The following is a 7028-nucleotide window of genomic DNA, read 5'->3' on the forward strand; positions in this document are numbered from 1 at the left end:
CTAACAAACTAGATTCATTTTAAAAAGTCTAAAATCCTTCTTTTATCTTTCTTCTCTCCTTTAGCTTTTCTTCTTAAAAAAAATTCTAAAGTCTTTTCATCTTTCTTGCTCAGATTTGGTCCAAAGACCAGATCTGAGGAAGGATTTCTCTTTCTTTTCTAGTTTTAGGTAATAGTTTATTGAATAAGATGTTTCTACATCACTTTTTATGTCTTTTTACATGTTTCTTTGCCGTTTTGGGGCGATTTTTCTTCGTCGTTGTGGGGCGAGTTTTTCAATTATTGATGGATGGTTCGTGGCTTGCTATTCTTGATTCAAAAACATCAACGATTCGATCTACAAGTTTATGGGAAAAATACTCCTTACTTCTAGGAGCGTCTCTTTTCAAAGAAGAATACAATCAAATCAAATGGTCGGAATTAATTCTGGAATATGTCATCATCTCTCCCTTATACATAATCAAAAATTGGGTATCTCTGCGGTTTATTGCTCTTTCTCTTCGCGATATGCTTGTAGTTGATATCTTTATTTGTATTAGAGTTTTAATTATCTTGATTTTTTTTTTATGTATTTTGATGTTTTTGTTAATCTTGTAAGCGAACATGTAATCACTATTTTGATTTGAATGAATTGAAATTTGTTAATTGACCCCCCAAAAAAAAAAAAAAAAGGGTAGATTAATAAAATACCCTTAGTTTTGACACCCAACAAAAATATACCCTTATACAACAATAAAAATACTCCTATCATTTAAAAACCTTATCCATTTAAAAATAGATACCTTAATACCCCCACTCATATTGTTTTTTTTTTTAATTTCAAATTACAACAAATTTCCTTCTCTACCACTTCACGACCGCAACCACCACCACCGTTAGCACCACCACATATCCACCACCTCCAACATTCAACTACCGTTCCATCACCATTGCTCAACGAACACCGCCTACTAACCGCCACCACCACTCCACCATCGGAACGCTACCACCACCACGCCACCACCGCCGCCGCCACCACCGGTTGTGTCAACAACGAAAGTTGATCCGAAAAAAATAATAATCAGAAAATAAAAATAAAATATATGGTATCAACAACCAAAGTTGAACCCCAAAATATGATGTCAACAACCGAAGTTGATCCGAAAAACAAAAATAAGAAAACAAAAATAAAAATAATAATATGGTGTCAACAACCGAAATTGATCCCAAAAACAAAAATCATAAAAAAAAATGGTGTCAACAACCGAAGTTGATCCCCAAAACAAAAATCAAAAAATTAAATAATAGACAATATAATGTCAACAACCAAAGTTGATCCCTAAAATAAAAAATTCATAAAATGTTCAGATTATTTATGGTATCAACAACCAATGTTGATCCCAAAATATGGTATCAACAATCAAAGTTGATCCCAAAAAATTGATGTACTAAAATTAGTGAACCTGACGTGAATCGAACATGCATTTTCTGACGTGGAGTGCACCACAAGATCAGTTCAATTTCACACTATTCAAGGAAATGAAATTACTAAACCAAAATACTATGAGTTCAATTTAACAAACCATAAACTACTGTTTTTCTTGGCAGCAACATCATCACCATTGCCATTAAATACTCGTCAAGACTGCTCCATCATGACTCCTGCACCTACAACTACTACTAGTACTACAACACCAACAGAAATTGCTAACGTGATTATACCCATTTTCTCATCCACATCAAATGATACTTGTGGTATACCTCCTCTGTATGAAAATTCAGTTTCACTTTCACCTACTCAACAAGAAGTACAGCAACAAAAACTCAATGACTTCTCTCAAAGTACCACTGCAGCAACAAAAACAAATATTGCCCAACAATGAAGATGTATTATGATATATGGATTATTACCCCCACCACAACAACAGACGCAAATAAACCAACAAAAATATACAATCCATTTTCTGTCCCTACATGTTCCTAAAGATGCAGTTACGTTCGTTCCTATGTACAATCCAACTGCCTCATACAATGGCAATCCCACATAAACTAAAATCTGACAATGTTATACCTGCAATGCGACAAAACACTATATAACGTTGAACATGTTTTCCTACGATTCTGTTTCCAGGATTTCAAGGAAGTTAAGGTTATATTATTGTGTAGCTCAAAAATTCTAGCAACAGCTAATTAGACATAGGAGGAAACCTCATAACAATTAACATCAAATGAATTAGAAACGGATCAATACACTAATGAATACATACGAATCACCTCAAGTGGATTTTTCAATTCCACCATATCCACCGTCTTCTCTACCACAAGCACCACCATATCCACCGTTTTCTTGTCTCCTACCACCATATCCACCTCCTACAATCAAAGTTTCTTAATCAAAGTTTCTTATCTACGGCTCAAACGGATGAAATCATTACCAAATTCTAAAAAATTTGAATCAAAAAAATGCGAACTAAATTTATATTCGTATATATCGATCTTTACCTTCGATTTTGAATCTTCAAACTTTTGTTGTTGAAGAAGAGAGTTAATTCAACAAAGGATCAATACACTAAAATTGATTTCTACACCCTAATTTTTTAGCTTTTTGAATTTTTTTTTTTATTTTCTCCTCTAAATTGATCTAGTTTCTTTTCGTGTGGAGCCACTGCACAGAGAGAGAAACCAAAAACATAAATGAAAAAATGGCTGAATTCGATCGTGAATCAATATGTCGTGTTATTATGTAGGGGTATATCAATAATCTATAATCTCGGGATTTCAGTGTAGGGGTATTATCATTTTTAGTAAAGGTATTTTTGAAGGTCATCAAAAGCAAGGGTATTTATAATATTTCCACAAAAAAAATATCCTAACAAACTAATTAAATTAATTATTTTCGCCATCAACTGTTTATGAATGGCTTGAAATGCCTGGGCTTTTTTAGTCAAGGTGAAAAACAAACGTGTGCAATCAACTTGAAAGCTAAAAAGGTGCGGCTTTATGACGTTCCATGAGGTGGTCACTGACTCACTTATGACGTTCGAAGTAGTTGCTTATTTTCTAATGACTACACCCAAGTAGATCTAACGATTATAAAGCTACTAATACGCAAGATTCAAAAATGAACAAGATGTAAAGAACTTGAAAATAAAAATAGACACAACCATATAACGTGGTTCGACCATGAAGATCTACATCCACGAGAAAGAAGTTATTTTTTTTATTAATTAGGGTCTTACCCTTAGTAGAGTTACATATATCACTTAGATTCCTCACTCTCTTTTTATCTAAATCTCTCTCTAGGATTCTTTGTAGAACTACCATAAAAGATTACATGTCCATCTCCTTCTACATGGACTGGTATTTATAGACATACTAGACTTGTGTCGGAGTGGTCTTCTCTCGGCGAGCTGGTGGAGCCATCGTGTATCCCTTTGTTGCCTCAGACGAGCTCTATGCCATCCCTTTGTGATATTTCGCTAGGTTCTCCTTCCGAGTTGTATCGTGTCGTGACCGACCGTGGTGCTCTTTTTTAGAAGGAATCGTACTGCACTATCCTCGGGTTATGGCACAGATCGTCCGAGTCTTCTGATACGACTTACTTTAGCCCACGTCTCTTGTGTTCCTTCATTAAATGCGTTTCTCCTTTTTAGACTTGACCGTCTGAGTTTGATTAGACCATTCTTAACGCGCGTTACACATGTAGCCCTGTTAGCAGATATCTCGATTTAGACGAGATATGCCGTTTGGAGGATGATTCAATGTTTCCACCTTATCTCCTTATCATGAGATCATCCCTTAGGATGTTGACACGTGGGGATCGAGTATTTCACCCTCACAATTTGCTCCTTTTCTTTTCATTATGCTAAGGGCACGATGAGAAGAAAACTTTGTAACAGCCCCGACTTTATTGTCACGTCCGAGATTCTTGCCACTTCGTCTTCCTTAATGTGCTTTTACATGTTGGATTTGAGGCGCCGATTGATTTTCCAAAGGTTTCTTAAGATAGAGAATATCTTTCTCTCTCTTTATGGTCGTCCTCCGAGATTTCCTTCGTTTTGACTATCTTGGATTGGGAAGTGTTGGTTAGTTTTCAGAGGAATTTTATTCCTATAGAAGTCTTCTTAGGGTGGATAATTGAGTTTCATTCTCTTCTTCCATTCTGTAAAGTTCAGAGCCTTCTTCATAAAAGCTTTTTATGCCTGGTGAAAGTTTCCCTCCCCGTCATCCATGGCGTCGAGGTCTTTTCTCATGTTTTCTTGAGCATGATGGTATACCATCTCATTTTTTTGATTCGTCGGTTCTTCTTGATCTAATCTCTAGATCATCACCAATGTTTTCTCGTGAAGACCTATCTGTTCGCATACCATCTTTAACCCATTGGTGAGTTAAGGAAGATGGTTTGCCTGCTAGTGGATTGGTCTTTTTGTTAGAAGATTTCCATACGCCATTGTATTTTTTTATGCGGTTTAGTTTAGAAACACTTTAAATTGTGTATTTTTCACACTGTTTAGCTTGGAAACACTTTCTGTTGCTATGCGGATTGTCCTTCAACAGGTGACAGAAGTTTTGCTGTTTTTGGTTGGTGCTAAATGAGCCGTATCCTTCGAAGATCCATGATCTGTATAAGTTATTGCTCTTTCTTACAAATGTACATCTCCCGAGATGCTGAGGATGCTAAGGTATAAAATATTGTCTTAATATTTTAAGGTATATATACCTTGCCCCTGTTTTATAGCTTGGCGTCTGACGGCATGTGCATCGTGCAGCTAAAGACAACTGCTGATGGTTCTAAGCCATTGAATGTTTTAGGATTTTTTATTTACGCCTTATTTTAGCGATTTAGGGATGGTGGGATCTCCTTCTTTGTGGGTGATGGGGTGTTGCACGAGACTGCTCCTGCTCATGCTGATGATACTGGGTCCGAGATTGGTATCGCAGATGCCCCAGTAGGGTGATTCAGCTGCCCCCGAGGGCGAGGATCGGATGGAATATTGAGCGGGATGCTCCTGGAGAGGCACTATTATAATGCTCCTTTGTTTTTATTTTCTTTTAGTATGAAGAACTCCTTTAGGTTCTTTCAGTTATTATGCCCCGTGTTGTATCCGAGGGGATATCCTATACTTTTAATTGAAGTATTTTTTGATATGAACAATATTTTTCTTGCTGAATTATTCCATATAGTATGTGTATTCTAATGGCTCTGAGGGGTTTGTACGTATACTGTTGGTCCAACCATGGATGACAAATCCGATGAGTGATTAGTTTCCTATCGGATAAGGCATCTCATACGGTGTTGGACTTTGAGTATATGATATTTCCTTTCTCGCCTTTGTCTAACGCCTTGATGGGCTTGTTTTTTTTAATAGTGTCCAGTTTAGGTTACACTTTTCCCTTGGTTGTGTGATTAGTTGTTTACATCTTTTTGTTATAACCACTGGTAGGTAGGGCGATATCTCGGTTGAGTGATTCTTCACCTAGCCAAAGGAAAGTACCTCAATTCTGGATATCTCCTGTTGTGGCAGGACATCATCCGATATATTGATCGTGATGGCATTACCTTAGGTCTTTTTCTTCCTAGGTAGCTTAAGGATTCCCCGCTTCACCAAGATGTGTGGAGCTAGATGGCATTGCCTTTAGTCCGTATATCCGTTTTTAGGCAGCTTAGGCTTTTTACCCGCATCACTCGTCGTGGAGTGGAAGGTGTAGTTAGCACCATGCCATAATCTTGATGGTTTTTCGTTATAATGTGTGTTGGGATGATTATTCTACATGCAATTGAGAGAACTAAAAAATGAAAAAGAAATTAAAGCATAAATAAAAAGACTATATACGATAAATACAAAACACACGAAAAAATTAAAGCAAAGATAAATGTGCAATATACTGAGATGTTTTATTATTCTCAAAAAGGGGCTATAAGCCCTTGGTACATTCAAGTAAGGTTTCATAACCTTTTACAAGAAGGGATTCTAACCTTGTTTTCACGTTCTATCATTCTGTGAGCTAAGCATTGTATTGTTTTAAGTATTTAATATTCCATGAGCGTTCTAATTCTTCATCATTATATTTGAGCAGTCTGTATGCTCCATTGCTTTCCTTGGCTATGATTGTTAGTGGTCCCTCCCATACGGGGGCAAACTTTCCTGACTGGTGCCGGTAGGGTGGTATTTCTCGCCAGAATTTATCGCATGGACTGAATTGCCTCGGCAGAACACGTTTGTTGTATTCTCGGGCTAGCCTCCGATGGTAATTTTCTAACCTTGGAAGGGAAATTTCACGATATTCCTCGAGATCGTCTAGTTTTGCGAGTATCATGTCCGAGGTGAGGTTCTTTTCCCAAGCCTCAGTCCTGGTTGTATGGATCATTGCTTCTGTTGGTATGATCGCCTCTGTGCACTATGTTAGAGCAAATTGAGTCATCCCTGTGTCTTCTCTCCGAGTTCTTCGATAAGCCCATAAAACATTGTGTAATTGTTCACACCAGCTGGCTCCATGTCCATCCAATTTCCTTTTAAGCATGTCAGCGATGGTTTTGTTAGTGGCCTCTGCCTGGCCATTGCTTTCGACATAGATCGGCGTGGATTTGTTTTTTCGGATCTTAAAACAGTTAAAAAGGAGATTAATGTTCTTCCCTTGGAGTTGGGCTCCATTGTCCGACACGATAGCGGACGGTATACCAAAGCGGCAGATAATATGTTCGAACAAGAACTTAAAGACATCTTGGTCTCTGATGTGTTTGAGGGCTTAGGCTTCCACCTATTTGGTGAAGTAGTTCGCTGCTACAATTAGATACTTTGTTTTTCCAGTGCTGTCTTGTATGGGTCCTACGATGTCAACTCCCAATTGTCAAATGGCCAAGGACTTAATACGGATTTTAGGTCCATAGAAGGGGCATGCCTTCTCTTTCCAAAATTTTGGCATTCTATGCATCGTCGTGCCATTTGTTTTGAATCCTCATTCACTCGAGGCTATAAGTATCCTTGGAGTCTGACTTTATGGGATAGAGATCCGCCTCCACTGTGATTTCCAGCGTACCCACGATGTATT

General features: G+C 37.6%; 1 long non-coding RNA gene across 1 annotated transcript; it reads right to left on the reverse strand.

Annotated features, from left to right (window-relative positions):
- Nucleotides 1-1404: 1404 nt before the first annotated feature.
- Nucleotides 1405-2767, reverse strand: LOC113306727. Its single transcript, XR_003338798.1, has 2 exons — nt 2481-2767; nt 1405-2351 (listed from the first exon to the last, which is right to left on the reverse strand). It is a non-coding gene; the product is annotated as an uncharacterized LOC113306727 (long non-coding RNA).
- Nucleotides 2768-7028: the final 4261 nt, after the last annotated feature.

The sequence above is a fragment of the Papaver somniferum genome, chromosome 8 (genome assembly GCF_003573695.1).
Source record: "Papaver somniferum cultivar HN1 chromosome 8, ASM357369v1, whole genome shotgun sequence".
Taxonomy (NCBI): domain Eukaryota; kingdom Viridiplantae; phylum Streptophyta; class Magnoliopsida; order Ranunculales; family Papaveraceae; genus Papaver; species Papaver somniferum.